This window comes from Manis javanica, chromosome 9 (assembly GCF_040802235.1).
Source record: "Manis javanica isolate MJ-LG chromosome 9, MJ_LKY, whole genome shotgun sequence".
NCBI classification, from domain to species: Eukaryota; Metazoa; Chordata; class Mammalia; order Pholidota; family Manidae; genus Manis; species Manis javanica.
Genome location: NC_133164.1, coordinates 9,994,307 through 10,011,048, shown reverse-complemented (window position 1 = coordinate 10,011,048; position 16,742 = coordinate 9,994,307). Strand labels below are relative to the sequence as shown.

The 16,742-nt window shown below is 38.5% G+C and overlaps 1 long non-coding RNA gene across 1 annotated transcript in view; it reads left to right on the top strand.

Moving 5' to 3' along the window:
* The first annotated feature begins 1,109 nt into the window (after positions 1 to 1,109).
* Positions 1,110 to 16,742, top strand: part of LOC108402013 (uncharacterized) — a 69,779-nt gene continuing 54,146 nt past the window's right edge. Inside the window, exons 1-2 of the long non-coding RNA XR_012120987.1 lie at positions 1,110 to 1,559; positions 1,667 to 1,713. This is a non-coding gene — a long non-coding RNA (uncharacterized lncRNA). The remainder of the gene's footprint in view (positions 1,560 to 1,666; positions 1,714 to 16,742) is intronic.

Below are 16,742 nucleotides of genomic sequence, written 5' to 3'. Positions count from 1 at the left end.
TCATCAGCTGCTTGCCCGCGCTCGACTGCTCCTCTTTGCAGAACCGACGGCCTCCGTGCTTTCAACTCTGGAAGCGAGGCAGGAGGAATTCCTTCCTTGAGACCCCCTCTTTGGGAGAGTCACCTCTCCGCCCTGCGGATCTGCCCTCGGTCAAGGGGACCCGGCCGCCCCACGCACGGGAGCACTCGAGGGCGCGAGGTTCCGGGCTTCGCCCTCCTCCGACCTCCGCTAGAAGGCCCGGCAGCGGCGCCGGCTGCTTCGGGCGGTGGCCTCGGGGTCGAGGTGGGCGGAGGCAGGTGCTTCCCTCCCCGCGGCAGCCCTGCAGCCGGCCCTGTTCCGGCCGCGCTCGGTGGCGGCTCTCCCGCTCCTTCCTCCCAGCCCGGCCGCAGGGCCGGCCTCACAATCCCAGGACCCCAGCGAGGGCGGGGGCCTCGAGAGCGCGCCGCTCCCGTCGACCTCCCTCTCGAAAACCGCGGCCATGAAGGCCGGAAGTCCGCGAAGCCGGCCTGCAGGCCGCCCCCTGGGCCTCCGGCGGCCCAGCCTCGGTAGGGCGCCCTTGTCCCCGCCATGGGAGGGAGGGACGCCGGGCCAAGGGCAGCGGCCTCCTGGCCTCTGGGATCCTTTCCAGCGGCCGTACAGGTCCCCGGGGTGGGGCCGGCGACCGAGCGCCTCGGGCACCGCTCGCTTCGCACTGCTGCCGCCCAGGCCGGACCGCCGCGGCCTCGGACCCACTTCCGGCAGGCGGCCACTGGCCGCGACGGGCCTCCCGGCCGCACTTCCGCCTGCTCCCGGCGTCCTGCAGGCCCGCGGGTCAGAGGGTGCGGGCCGCTCTGCGGGGCCCGACGTCCCCTGGGAGCCGCGCACCCCAGGCCTCCAGGCCGGAGGATGAGTGGCGGCGAGGCCTTGAGGCCACACGTGGCCGCCCGTCAGGCCCACCCTCTCGGAGGACACCGGGGGAGAGCAGGGCCAGACAGGGAGCTCGAGAGGGAGACGTCCGCGTGGGCCCCAAGGTCTAGAGTGAATTATTTAAGCTGTTCCTGATGTTTAATGAGGTTTTTCAGTTTTTAAAGAATGTTGTAAAAAAATATCAGCCCTTGTTAACTCCCTCATTATATGCTTTTCCCCCCTCAGCTGAACAAGCCATATTTCCTGAAACTGAGGAGCTATGTGTTTAACATGTGTCAAGTGTCTTATAAATAATACAAATTCATAAAGAAGAGGAGGAAATTGAACTGATACCTGAAGTTCTTGGCATGGCTACATTTCAGTATTTGGTTATTTTTGGCTGGGAAAGTGCAGTTAGGAAACGACTTTGAGATCGTGTGGCACCTCATGGGGCCCTTCCCCCAGCTTACTCACTTTGAGTCCGTACTCATCCTTTTCTAGAAATGCCTTTGTCGAGTTCATGAAGGGAGTTCAGGTGGCCTGCAGACTCTATATACTATATGGTTGATACTCAGTATTTTGGAGTCACCTTTCTGTCTTCCCCTGAGCCCCACTAATTCAAAGTGTCTGTGACATTGCCATGACACCCGGCACACCTGCTTATTAGAATGAAGGTTAGTGCTGCCTCTGGTAAAAAAGGCAGGAGAGATGAGGTCTGGGCTTTAATTTGGAATCTGGACTAGCAAATCATTTAAATTTTCATACTAATTTTCTTACCTAGAGAAACAGAACAGATGTCCTACCGCAATTTGAGAATACCTGAGAAAGGTAAGTATAAAGTATTATTTTACAGTAAGGTGATATATATTGTTTTGAAATTAGGTTAAACTTCACAGTTATCTCCATACTTAAGTTTCCTCAGTGACATTTTTTGTCATATTGGCTGTCATTCTGCAAAAGATTTCTGTGGGCATATGATTTCTAGCTGTTTTAAAATGTCTAAACTAGAGGAAGGTGTGGGAATTTTCAGTTTATTAAAAGAGTCAAATATTTTCATAAATTCAGGAGAATCTTTTTTAAAATTCATACTCATGGTGAGTTGTAATTGTTTTCAGTGTAGGAGATGAACAAAAATAGACTACACTGCAGATTTGAGAAATAGGTTACACATTCACCTTCCTAAATAGGATTCCCCCAACTTTCTCAATTTGAAGCTTTGTGCCTGTCTTGCATATAGAAACCATACTGTTAAATTAGACCTGATCCTTTTGCTACATATATCACCAATTTTTTGCTTCCCAGGCTCTAGTAAGACTCCACCCAAATATTTCTAGGAAACTAAAGAGGTATCTTAGGTATTTTCAAAAACAAGTCTGGTTAACTGGTTATTGAGTAGTTAATAGTGTATTATGTTTTAAATCCATTCTCCAATATTTGCCTTCTGTGGTTCTTTCATGCCCTTTGGTCGCCCCATCTGCATGCATCATTGCTCGTTCTGCTGGGTGTTGCACCTCCCATCAGGCGTCTCTTCTGTGTACATTGTTGCGGCTGCTTCTGGGTACAGCCGTTGATGAATATATTGGTACTGTGGAGATGCCAGTATGCAGTGTTCATTGTTGGTTATCTGTGATATACTTTCTCAGAGGGTTCCAAAATGGTTCACAGTGTACTCTGTCAACAGTTTTCATACAAACAGGCATTTTCATTTTTGTTTCTAGCCCTATTGCTCCTTAGAACCTAGATTTGAATCCATGGTGGTCTGAGATGGGACTAATGCCAGCCTCAGAAACTGTGGTACATTCAAAATTACTTCTCTAGTCTAAGAACCAAGACTTTGTTTCAGGATCAAGCTACCTAATCTTCTCTTTGCTTAAGATAATAAGTTTACTCCCAGGAGGTTTTTCAGTCTCTCATGTAAATAGATTTCAGGAGGTTGTCTTCCTGTTCTTTCAGAATTGCTCAGATGTGTGTGAACCCGACTGATGGAACTGCTTAGAAGGTACAGCTGGGGAATAGTTGGGTCTGTTCCCCTTTTCAGTAAATTCAGTCTGAGTCAGATCTATCTACACTGGTATCCTGTGCTGGCAGATGAAAACTTTGCTGAGCTTAACAAATACTTTTTTGATGTTTAAAAAGTACCTAATAAGAATGCCAACCATCTGTTGAAAACCAATAATAAATTGTGAACAGAATAGTTAATGCATAAATAATTTACTCATTTGTTATTTGTTTTTAAACATTAGCCAATTGTTAACAAATTGGTATGTAGGCACTCTTTGAGACAAGCCTCTGTTGCTGAATTCAGATAGGGCATTTTCATCTTCTCTTTTCTTTTTTCTCCCCATTCCGTAAGAGAACTTTATGCCTTTTTATAGGAAAAGATGTATAGCATTTACTACAATGTCAGGTAGCTTGTTCGTTAATGGTGGCATTAAGGCAACTATGTAAAATGACTTAAGACAAGGTAATAATACTAAAATATGGAGAATGACTAAATAACAAAGTATAGTGTTTTAAAAGAAATGCCAGTGAGGTTTTAGAAGGTGTTCAAAGATGGACAAGATAACATCAGAAGCTGTAAAAGATTATATACAAAGAAACATTAGGCTAGAAGCATGCTTCTTGACATCAACAAGAAACATTTTAAGACAAATACTATTTTGAAAGGGCTGAGAGAAAATAACTGTAACCCAAAATGTCATACCCAGCTAAGCTATTATTTAAAAGTGAGGCTAAATAAAAATATTTTCAGACAAAAAGGAAAATGGAATTTATCACTCACCTTGGTATTCATAGGAAATAATAGGAGGTACGGGAGGAAGAAGTCTGTTAAACCTAGAAGGAAAGGATGGGTTGCGAGAAGAAATGGTGCATAAGAGGTTGATCACTAACATGTGGGAACAGTGAAACAATTATAGCATAGATAACATAGTAATTATGATGATTTATTTAAGGAGCTTAAAAACATGATGGAAACACAACTGACCAAAACTGAGAGAATATGATATAGAAAATATGAGTAGTACATGATAAAAACTCTCAGCAAACTAAAAACAGAAGGCATCTTCCTCAACCAGATGAAGAACATCTACAAAAACCCAAAGCTAACATAATACTCAAAGGAAAAGACTGAATACTTTTCCCCTAAAGTTGACAACAAGATAAGGGCGTATCAGTTCTTACCATGTCTGCTCAACATTGTACTGTAGGCCCTAGCCTCATAGCCAGAAAGGTCAAGAAATAAGAAGTCAAGAAAAGAAAGAAAAGAAAAACAAGTCAAGAAAAAAGAAAAGGCACAAGTATTGCTAAAGAAGAAATAAAATTCATTTGCAGAGGACAAGGCTGTGTAGATAGAAAATCTAAATGAATCTAAAATTATCAAAATTAATAAATGCGCTTAGCAAGATAACAAGATATATGGTTGAAATACAAAATGGGTCATAATGTACTCTGTCAACAGTTTTCATACAAACAGGCATTATACAGTTGTATTTCTGTATACCAACATGGTGAAAATGGAAAAGGAAATTTTAAAAATACCTTTTGCAATAGCAAGAACAACAACAAAAACCTAGGGAAAAAAATCTAACAAAGGTATGAAGAAGGAAGTAAGTAAAAACACCACAGAGTGAATGAATTAGAAGTCAAAGAAGCATTTAGAAGTTACAAGAAAACCAAAGCTGGTTCTCTGAAAAGACTAATAGAATAGAAAAGCTTTCAGCAAAAAAATTAATTTTAAAAGACACCAATGTATAATACTAGGACTTTTAAAATGAGACGAAAGTGTAAATATAGTAGTGATTTTTTAAAAAGCTAAGAGAATTTAGGAACTGAGGTGGACTCGACAATTTCCTAGAATATAACTGATCCAAACTACTACAGCAGCTATTGCCAGTTGAGAATTCAGAGCTCTAGTTTTATTTGGGGTAATGTACCCAGATAAAGGTACTTCCCTAAAATTCTTCATGGCTAAGTGAGCTGTGTAATACAGTTTTGGACAATTAAGTGAAAGCTTTTGATTTCCTCATATGGGGTGTCACCTCTTTCTACTTAAGTTTCTTTCTTACCTTGAGAAAGTGAGGACTGACTGGAGACACGAGCAGCTATTTTGAGTCCCAAATGTAATAAGCATGATGTGGAGGCCTCTAAGCTAAGGATAGTGGAATGGAAAGATAGAACCTGCGTCCCTGATAGCATCATTAAGCAGCTGCATCTTCTCTGGACAGGTTATATCTAGCTATCTTATTATGTGAGGAAAAAAATTAAGCTCTTTTTTGTAAAAGGGAGTCCATTATTTCCAATATTCTAATGTATTCTTTACCTGATATATTGCTTTAGGAAGAAACAGAAAATCTCTATGAACATACAACCTCATATGAACACGCCTTACTTGTTTTAAATCTTTCCACAGTAAAACATATCAGGTCCATAATGCTTTTAAACCTTTAAGGCTCATAATGACTTTTAACCTTCAAGTAAAGATAATTCCTATTTTATGCAAATAAAAGTTTAATGAAAGTAAAAAAATAGAGGAAAGTTTCCCAATTAATTTAATAAATGTGGTAAAATTTAACAAGGATAGTAAGAGAAAGAAAAATTACAGTCTAGTTTCATATATCAACTTTATGTTTCTAATGCAAAAAATCCTAAGTAAAACATGAGCAGATTAAATGTGGCACATAAAAAGAACACAATCTTGTGACTGGTTAGCCAGAGTCGGGTAAGATTCCTCATGGGAGGAACAACCTAAGACAGGCACAGTCGCAGGGGGGCCATCAGGTGAGAAATTGGGGATCAACAGTGGTGAAGCTTAGAACCTCACCCCCTCTGTTTTGAGAGAAATCTGCATACGTGGATGTTTTATTGCCCTTGTCTAGCTCGGATTAACATATAGTCTACAGGCACACACCTGATCATCTACAGTTGCTCTCTTACAACACTAAACTATGTTTTTTACCTTTATCTTGCATCTACCTACCACTTCAGCATTTTATTAAAAATAAAAAAAATAATAAAGAGAGAAATGTGAGATGCACATATAAATCAAGTATAAAAATCAAACGAATATTCATATTTGACCTGATTGTTTATAGTTCATAATGCGTGATCAAAACCAAACGTTTTTGTGATGACTGCCCTTGTACTGTTCACCATGTAAGAACTTATTCACTATGTAAGAATTCGTTCACCATGTAAGAACTTGTTCATTATGCCTCAGAAGATTGGAGACTGACGAGAATTAGGCTTAAGATGGATTAATGATTGTGCATTGAGCATTGACTCCCCTATACAGAATTTTATTGTTATTAACAACCATTTCATCAATAAATATGAGAGATGCCCTCTCAAAAAAAAAAAAAAGAACACAATCTTGGTTAAGGAGGATTTATCCCAGGAATTCAAGGATGGTCTGACAATAGAAAATGTACTGACATAATCTACCACATTTACAAATTAAAGCAAGAAAATTATATGATCATCTTAAAAGATACAGAAAAAAAATTTCATAAAACATATTCATGATATAAACTTATCTACATAGTAATGATAAAGGAATTCTGTTAACATGAGTATCCCATAAAACTCAGAGCAAGCATCAGAAAGTGTTCTCCTTTTAAGTCAGGAACAAGACAGAGATGCCAATCTCACAACTTCTGTTCCGTATTTTACTGAAGATAATATTCAGGGTAATAAAAAAAGTGAAAAACATAAGGACTGAAAAGGATAACATAAGTTGTTACTCACTCTGATTGCCTATATAGAAAATCTGAAAGAACCAAACCATTAACATTAGTAAGAGAATTCAGCAATATTATAGATCGCAGGATCTGCATACAAAAGACGAACAACATTCCTATATGCCAACAACAAATTGAAAATGCAGTTAAAAAAATACCGTATGAAATAGTGAAAAAAATTATAAGGGGCCTTGATATATATCTTAACAAAGGATTCTGAAGATGTTTGTGGGGAAAATTATAAAAATTTAAGTATGTAATATATAGTCATAATAATCTCATGAGTAGAAAGTCAGTTTTGTAAAGATGTAATGTCTTGTATTACATCATGCATTCATTGCAGTTTCACTATAGCAGTTATGTATGTGTGTGTGTAATTTCAAAGGTGAATGTTCAAATTTAAATGGAAGAGTAAAATGTCAAGAATTGCCAAGATAATTTTGAAAAATAGTTAGGGATTTTTCTTGCCAACCATCAAGATTTAGTATAAACGTTTAGTAATTATGGTTGATGTGACATTGGCACAAGCTTATAAGCACAGACCAGTGGAACAAAAGACAGTCATGTGTCTATGGTAATTTGGTCCATGACACAGGTGGTATTATAAATCAGTGGCATGGTATATTCAATAAATAGTGCTGAAACAATGGCTACCTGCATATGAAAACTGTAAAACCTTACGTCAACTATACGCAAACCACATTCCAGCATTAAGGCCCGCATTTGGAAAACAAAACTTAAATGTTTTCAGAAAAAAAATACAGAATATCTTTTTCTTATTTATTTATTTATCTATCTATTTCTTTATTTATTTTGGTGTGGTTAATGTGCAATTACTTGAACAACATTATGGTTACTAGACTCCCCCTATTATCAAGACCCCTCCACATACACCATTACAGTCACTGTCCATCAGCATAGTAAGATGCTATAGAATCATTACTTGTCTTCTCTGTATATATTGCCTTTCCTGTGTCCCACCCACCTGCTACATTATGTGTGCTAATCATAATGCCCCCTTTTCCCCCTTATCCCTCCCTTCTCACCCATCCTCCCCAGTCCCTTTCCCTTTGGTAACTGTTAGTCCGTTCTTCGGTTCTGTGAGTCTGCTGCTGTTTTGTTCCTTCAGTTTTTTTATTTGTTCTTATACTCCACAGATAAGTGAAATCATTGGATACTTATCTTTTTTTGCCTGGCTTATTTCACTGAGCATAATACCCTCTAGCTCCATCCATGTTGTTGCAAATGGTAGGATTTGTTTTCTTCTGATGGCTGAATAATATTCCATTGTGTACATGTACCACATCTTCTTTATCCATTCATCAACTGATAGACACTTAGGTTGCTTCCATTTCTTGGCTATTGTAAACAGTGCTGTGATAAACATAGGAGTGCATATGTCTTTTTCAAACTGGGCTTCTGCATTCTTAGGGTAAATTCCTAGGAGTGGAATTCCCAAGTCAAATGGTATTTCTATTTTGAGTTTTTTGAGGAATCTCCATACTGCTTTCCACAATGGTTGAACTAGTTTACATTCCCACGAGCAGTGTAGGAGGGTTCCCCTTTCTTCACAACCTCACCAACATTTGTTGTTGTTTGTCTTTTGGATGTTGACCATACCCTAACTGCTTTGAAGTGATATCTCATTGTGGTTTTAATTAGCATTTCTCTGATGATTAGCTATGTGGAGCATCTTTTCATGTGCCTGTTGGCCATCTGAATTTCTTCTTTGGAGAAGAGTCTGTTCAGATCCTCTGCCTATTTTTTAATTGGCTTATTTGATTTTTGTTCGTTGAGGTGTGTGAGCTCTTTATATATTTTGGATGTCAACCCTTTATCGGATATGTCATTTATGAATATATTCTCCCATACTGTAGGATGTCATTTTGCTCTACTTATGGTGTCCTTTGCTGTACAGAAACTTTTTAGTTTGATATAGTTCCACTTGTTCATTATTGCTTTTGTTTCCCTTACCTGGGGAGATATGTTCATGTTTTATCCAAGAGATTTTTGCTTATGTTTTTTTCTAAGAGTTTTATGGTTTCATAACTTACATTCATGTCTTTGATCCATTGTGAATTACTTTTGTGTATGGGGTTAGACAATAATCCAGTTTCATTCTCTCACATGTAGCTGTCCAGTTTTGCCAACACCAGCTGTTGAAGAGGCTGTCATTTCCCCATTGTATATCCATGGCTCCTTTATCATATATTAATTGACCATGTATGCTTAGATTTATATCTGGGCCCTCTATTCTGTTCTGCTGGTCTATGGATCTGTTCTTGTGCCAGTACCAAATTGTCTTGATTACTGTGGCTTAGTAGTAGAGCTTGAAGTCAGGGAGCCTAATTCCCCCTGCTTTAGTCTTCCTTCTCAGGATTGCTTTGGCTATTTGTGGTCTTTTGTCATTTCATATGAATTTTAGAATTATTTGCTCTTGTTCATTGAAGAATGCTGTAGGTATTTGATAGGCATTGCATTGAATTTGTAGATTGCTTTAGGCAGGATGGCCATTTTGGCAATATTAATTCTTCCTATCCAAGAGCATTGGATGAATTTCCATTTATTAGTGTCGTCTTTAATTTCTCTTAGGAGTGTCTGGTAGTTTTCAGGGTATAGGTCTTTCACTTCCTTGTTTAGGTTTATTCCTAGATATTTTATTCTTTTTGATGCAATTGTTAATGGAATTGTTTTCCAGATTTCTCTTTCTGCTAGTTCATCATTAGCATATAGGAAAGCAATATATTTCTGTGTATTAACTTTGTATCCTGCAACTTTGCTGTATTCAGATATTAGATCTAGTAGTTTTGGAGTGGATTCTTTAGGGTTTTTTATGTACAATATCATGTCATCTGCTGACAGGAACAGTTTGACTTCTTCTTTGCTAATCTGGATGCCTTTTATTTCTTAGTGTTGTATGATTGCTGTGGCTAGGACCTCCAGAACTATGTTGAATAAACGTGGGGAGAGTGGGCATCCTTGTCTTGTTCCCGATCTTAAAGGAAAAGCTTTCAGGTTCTTGCTGTTAACTATATTGTTAGCTGTTGGTATATCATATATGGCCTTTATTATGTTGAGGTACTTGCCCTCTATACCCATTTTGTTGAGAGTTTTATCATGAATGGATGTTGAATTTTGTCAAATGCTTTTTCAGCATCTATGGAGATGATCATGTGGTTTTTGTCCTTTTTGTTGATGTAGTGGATGATGTTGATAGATTTTTGAATGTTGTACCATCCTTGCATCCCTAGGATGAATCCCACTTGATCATGATGGATGATCTTTTCGATGTATTTGAATTCGGTTTGCTAGTATTTGTTGAGTATTTTTGCATCTATGTTCATCAGGGATATTGGTCTGTAATTTTCTTTTTTTGGGTGTCTTTGCCTGGTTTTGGTGTTAGAGTGTTATTGGCCTTGTAGAATGAGTTTGGGAGTATTCCCTCCTCTTTTACTTTTTGGAAAACTCTAAGGAGGATGGGCATTAGGTCTTCACTAAATGTTTGATAAAATTCAGCAGTGAAACCATCTGGTACAGGAGTTTTGATCTTAGGTAGTTTTTTGATTACCAGTTCAATTTCGTTGCTTGTAATTGGTCTGTTCAGTTTCTGGTTATTCCTTGATCAGCCTTGGAAGGTTGTATTTTTTTAGAAAGTTGTCCATTTCTTCTAGGTTTTCCAGTTTGTTACCATATAATTTTTCATAGTATTCTCTCCTAATTCTTTGTATTTCTGTGGTATCTGTAGTGATTTTTCCTTTCTCATTTCTGATTCTGTTTATGTGGTCAGACTTTCTTTTTTTCTTGATAAGTCTGGTGAGGGGTTTATCTATTTTGTTTATTTTCTCAAAGAACCGGCTCCTGGCTTTCATTGATTCTTTCTATTGTTTTATTCTTCTCAATTTTATTTATTTCTCCTCTAATCTTTATTATGTCCCTCCTTCTACTGACTTTGGGCCTCATTTGTTCTTCTTTTTCTAGTTTCATTAATTGTGAGTTTAGACTGTTCGTCTCTGATTGTTCTTCTTTCCTGAGGTAGGCCTGTATTGCAATATATTTCCCTCTTATCATGGCCTCTGCTGCCTCCCACAGACTTTGTATTGTTGAATTATTGTTGTCATTTTTTTCCATATATTGCTTGATCTCTGTTTTTATTCAGTCATTGATCCATTGATTATTTAGGAGCATGTTATTAAGCCTCCATGTGTTTGTGGGCTTCTTTGTTTTCTTTGTGTAATTTATTGCTAGTTTCATACCTTTGTGATCTGAGAAGTTGGTTGGTACAATTTCAATATTTTTGAATTTACTGAGGTTCTTTTTGTGCCCTAGTATATGATCTATTCTTGAAAGTGTTCCATGTGCACTTGAGAAGAATGTGTATCCTGTTGCTTTTGAATGGACTGTTCTGTAGATGTCTGTTAGGTCCATCTGTTCTAATATGTTGTTCAGTGCCTCTGTCTTTTTACTTATTTTCTGTCTGGTTGATCTGTCCATTGGAGTGAGTGATGTTTTGAAGTCTCCTAAAATTAATGCATTGCATTCTATTTCCCCCTCTAATTCTGTTACTGTTTGTTTCACATATGTAGGTGATCCTGTGTCAGGTGCATAGATATTTATAATAGTTATAACCTCTTGTTGGATGACCCCTTTATCCTTATATAGTGTCCTTCTTTGTCTCTTGTTAGTTTCTTTGTTTTTAAGTCTATTTTGTGTGCCACAAGTACTGCAACTCCTGCTTTTTTCTCACTATTAGTTGCATGAAATATCTTTTTCTATCACTTTACTTTCAGTCTGTGCATGTCTTTGGGTTTGAGGTGAGTCTCTTGTAGGCAGCATGTAGATGGGTCTTGTTTTTTTATCCATTCAGTAACTCATATGTTTTGATTGGTGCATTCAGACCATTTACATTTAGGGTGATTATCAATAGGCATGTACTTATTGCCATTGCAGGCTTTAGATTCGTGGTTACCAAAGGTTCAAGGGTAATTCCCTTTCTCTCTAACAGTCTAATTTAACTCACTTTGTATGCTATTACAAACACAACGTAAAGGTTCTTTTTTTTCCCTCCTTTTTTCTTCCTCTTCCATTTTTTTATGTTATGAACCATATTCTGTACTCTTTGTCTATCCCTTGGGTGAAATCTCTTTAGCCTTAGGAGTACTTCCATTATAGCAGTCTCTCTAAAATGCACTGTAGACGTGGTTTGTGGGAGGTAAATTCTCTCAGCTTTCACTTCTATGAAAATTGTTTAATCACTCCTTCAAATTTAAATGATAACCTTGTCGGGTAGAGTATTCTTGGTTCCAGACCCTTCTGCTTCATTGCATTAAATATATCATGCCACTCCCTTCTGGCCTGTAAGGTTTCTGTTGAGAAGTCTGATGATAGCCTGATGGATTTTCCTTTGTATGTGATCTTTTTTCTCTCTCTAGTTCGCTTTTAAAAGTTTGTCTTTATCCTTGATCTTTGCCATTTTAATTATTATATGTGTTGATGTTGTCTTTCTTGGGTTCCTTGTGTTGGGAGATCTGTGTACCTCCATGGCTTGAGACACTATCTCCTTCCCCAAATTGGGGAAGTTTTCATTATTTACCTCCTTAATGATACTTTCTATCCCTTTTTCTCTCTCTTCTTCTTCTGGTACCCCTATAAGGCGAATATTGTTCCATTTGGATTGGTCACACAGTTCTGTCAATATTCTTTCACTCTTAGAGATTCTTTTTTCTCTCTGTGCATCAGCTTCTTTGTATTCCCCTTCTTTAATTTCTATTCTATTTACCGTCTACATCTAATCTGCTTTTAAATCCCTCCATTGTATGTTTCATTTCAGATATGGAATTTCTTAATGATTGGATCTCTGACTTAAATTCGTTCTGAGTTCTTGAATATTTTTCTGTACCTCCATAAGCATGTTTATGATTTTTATTTTGAACTCTCCTTCAGGAAGATTGGTGAGTTCAGTTTCATTTGGCCCTTTTTCTTGGGTTTGTGAGATTTTGGTCTGAACCATGTTCTACTGACGTTTCGTATTTCTGTGTGGTGCCCACTAGTGCCCAGAAGCTCCAGTCTCTGGAGCTGTTCAGCCCCGAGTGAGGTTGTGGGTTGTGGGGGAGCAGAGCTGGTGCATGGGGTGAGGAATGATGTGTTTCCTGATTCCTGTCTGCAGGGCCTGTCCCCAGCATCAGAGCCAGTGCGCCGAGCACACAGGTGTAAACCTCCAGGCTTTGTGTCTCTAGCTGTTGTAGGCGGGGCCTCTCTCTGGCTGGCCTGACACCAAGGCAGTGACTGCCAGTTTGCAAGCTGGTGCTTTCAGGCCAGTAGGAAGGTGCAGCAGGCTGCCTGTCTCACCGTGGGGGCCTCGGAGCTGAGTAGGGAGCCAGGGGGATGGAGCACCTGAAGCTCTTCAGAGTTCCCAACCTGCTGGGCAGAGCCCGCCCAGACAACCTTGTCCAGTTCTCCCTTCTCCTGTGCAGCAAGCTCTGTGAAAACCCTGCCCCTTCAGCAGCCCTCTTGCTGCTAGGGAGCCTCTCAGACCACCTACCTTGCCTCTGAGCCAGAGCAGCCAGGTGTGGATGCCCTCCTTCACAAACGGCTGTAATCTCAGTCTCTCAAGCACTCCTCCTGTCCCAGCTCCCCAGTGTCCAGAGCACCACACAATATAGGTTTCTGCTCGCAAAGCAGATATCCAGGGCTGGGTGTTCAGCAGTCCCAAGCTTCCACCCCCTTACTGCTCCTTTTCTCTTCCTCCCGCTGGTGAGCTGGGGTGTGGGAGGGCCTTGCGTCCTGCCGGATTAAGGCTTTTGTATGTTACCCTGTTTCATGAGGTCTGCTATGTTCATGAGGTCTGTATGCAGTCTGGTTCAGCCTTCTTTCCTGTTGCTTTTTAGGGTTAGTTGTATTAATTAACTATATTTTTGTATTATTTGTGGTTTTGGGAGGTGTTCTCTGTCTCACCTCTCATGCCACCTTGTTGAATCCTAAACACCCAGAATATCTTTTTGATTTCAAGAGGGCTTTCTTATACTAGACACCAAGGACAGTCACTCTAAAATAATCACTGTTTGTGAGTTATCTAAGAAATCTTTCTTAAACATATTTGGCATATTTGGCCAAGTTTCTGTAAAAAAAAAAAAAAAGCCCTAAATGCAGCAGCTAATAAAACAGAAATATATTTCTCTTTTATGTAATAGTTAGGGTAGGTAGTTGGCCTTTGCTTCATGCAGCCATCCTGGAGACCCAGACTATTTGCCTAGTTTTATTATCCTCTACATGTAGCTCTCAAGGTTACTGTAGTTTTTAACAAATTAATATGACAGTGCGAAGGAAGGTGAAAAGGCAGCGATTAAACATATACATACCCAGTATCTTAAGGCCTATCCCCAGAAGCAACACACATTATCTCCGGTACATTTGGTTGTTGGCATCTTAGTCACCAGGTTACAAGAGAGGCTGGGAAATGTAGCTTAGCTGAGTAAGTAAGACAACTGGCGTCTCTGCAATAACTACATTAAAATTAAAAATTTCTTCATTATAAAAGGCATCATCAAAAATTGAATACTCAAACTGAACACTGGTAGAAATTTTCAAGGCAAATTGGTGTCAAGAGTATATGTACACTCTTACAGTAAATAATTAAAAATGATTAAATAGCCATTTCAAAGAAGAAGAAACTAGAATGCTTAATAATAGTTATGCTTCGTACTAATCAGGGAAATGCAAATTAAAGCAGGGAGATGCTGTTTCACACCCATTAGATTGGCACAAATTAATATATTTGATACCTGGAGTTATTGGAGAATGTGTGGAGAAATTGAAAACTCTTATATTCATTCATTGTTGATGGGATAACCTCTTTAAAGTTTTCAAAGACATTTAGAAATACTTAAAATGGCAGCAACTGCTGGTTGCTGGCTGTTTACCACAATAATAGTATCTGTTATTCTTGTCATTCTTTGAAACAGAATCCCTTATTTTTAGCTGGGTACATGGCCATCCACAATAAAAACTGTATTTCTCATCCTCTCGTGCAAGTAAGGTGTGGCCATGTGACTAAGTTACAGTGAAGTTCTTGTATAAAAATGTGTGCTCTGGAGAAATTCTGAGACGTCTGCACCAGGAGGTATGTTCAGGATTCAATGCATCATTATTTGTAATTGTAAATAATCTGTCACTCAACAGGGAAATGAATACATTAATTGTGGTTTACTCATTTACAGTGGAACACCTTACAGCATTTAAAATTTATGAACTGCATCTATATGATCAGCATGGACTGCAAACATAATATATGAAAAAAGAAGTTTTCAGAATAATATGTGAAGCATATTATTTATATAAATTTGTAAAACAAAAAATAGTGAACATGGAAAAATACAAAAATAGGCATGAGAATAATACATACTAACTTTAGATTACCTCTATGGAGGTAAAGAGTGCACACAAGTAAGGTAAGACTTTAGTTGTAACTACTAACATTTTCTTTTTTTTTAAAACATGATATGAAGCATGTATGACAAAATGTTGATATGCTTGGATATCATTTAATTTTCTGATATATTCTATATTGTGAAATAATTTATAATTAAAATATTAAAAAACATTATAGAAATACAGTCATTATTAAACTGTTACGTTCTTGAGATATATTTCATAGGAAGATCCAAAAATGAATGCTTAACAACTAATGTAGCAATATAGCATGACCAAATAGGATGAGGCAAGATAAGATTGGTGAGAGAAAAGATACAAGTATGATCATTAATTGAAAGCTATGGCTTTGGAGGGGAAAAAAATGCATTTGGTTTAAGGTTTTTAAAGTTTGTATTTTAGTTCTTTTGGGATTTCCTAATGCAGTTGTCAGGAAGGCAGCTGGAAATGCACGTCTGCTTAAGAGGGGGACTTTAAAGTCACCTCTGTGGTCATTGACGCCACAGGAGTGGATGAGATGTCCACTTCAACCTGTATTGCTGTGCATCATGCTGCCCTTTTCTGGTCTCAGTTTCTGGTGGCCAACTCTCAGTGGAGTCTAAGTAGTAAAAGTAGGCCCCAAAGCCATGGCTGATGTAGTCTTACCCCCAAGAATAACAAAAAGAACTTTAACACCCTACATAAGTACATAATTTTATCACCAAATAGCATTAAAAATATTTTTAAAAATCCCTGTCCCTCCCCCCTCCTCCCCCCAAAAGACCCACAACTGTATAAACATCCTTTGGAAAACTTAAACTCTAAAGGAACATAATATAAAAAATAAACACGATATTTTCCTACTACCAACAGTGTTTAAGTTATAAACAAACTTAAAATAGGTTTTGTGATGTCCTGTTTTAGCAAAATTATATTATACAGCTTCCGTTTTTGAGCTGCTTAAATTTCTAACCTAATTAATACTAGCTTAGTTAAATGTTATTGCTTCTTTGTGATCCAGAAATGGTTCATAATTCATTTTATTTTTTTTATTTTGATATCATTAATGTACAATTACTTGAACAACATTATGGTTACTACACTTCCCCTATTATCAAGTCCCCCCACATACCCCATTACAGTCACTGTCCATCAGCATAGTAAGATGCTATAGAATCATTACTTGCCTTCTCTGTATATAGTGCCTTACCCATGTCCCCACCCCCCTACGTTATGTCTGCTAATCATAATGCCCCATTTTCCCCACCCATCCTCCCCAATCCCTTTCCCTTTAGTAACTGTTAGTCCATTCTTGGGTTCTGTGAGTCTGCTGCTGTTTTGTTCCTTCAGTTTTTTTCTTTGTTGTTATACTTCACATATGAGTGAAATCATTTGATGCTTGTCTTTCTCCACCTGGTTTATTTCACTGAGCATAATACACTCTAGCTCCATCCATGTTCTTGCAAATGTTAGGATTTTTCTTCTGATGGCTGAAAAATATACCATTGTATATACCAGGTATATGTACCACATCTTCTTTATCCATTCATCTACTGATGGACACTTAGGTTGCTTCCATTTCTTGGCTATTGTAAATGGTGCTGCAATAAACATAGGGGTGCATAGGTTCATAATTCGTTTTAATTAATAGGATGTCTTGCTATAGATACAGGGATGAATTTCTCAAAAATAAAATTAAAAAAATACATTTAGGGT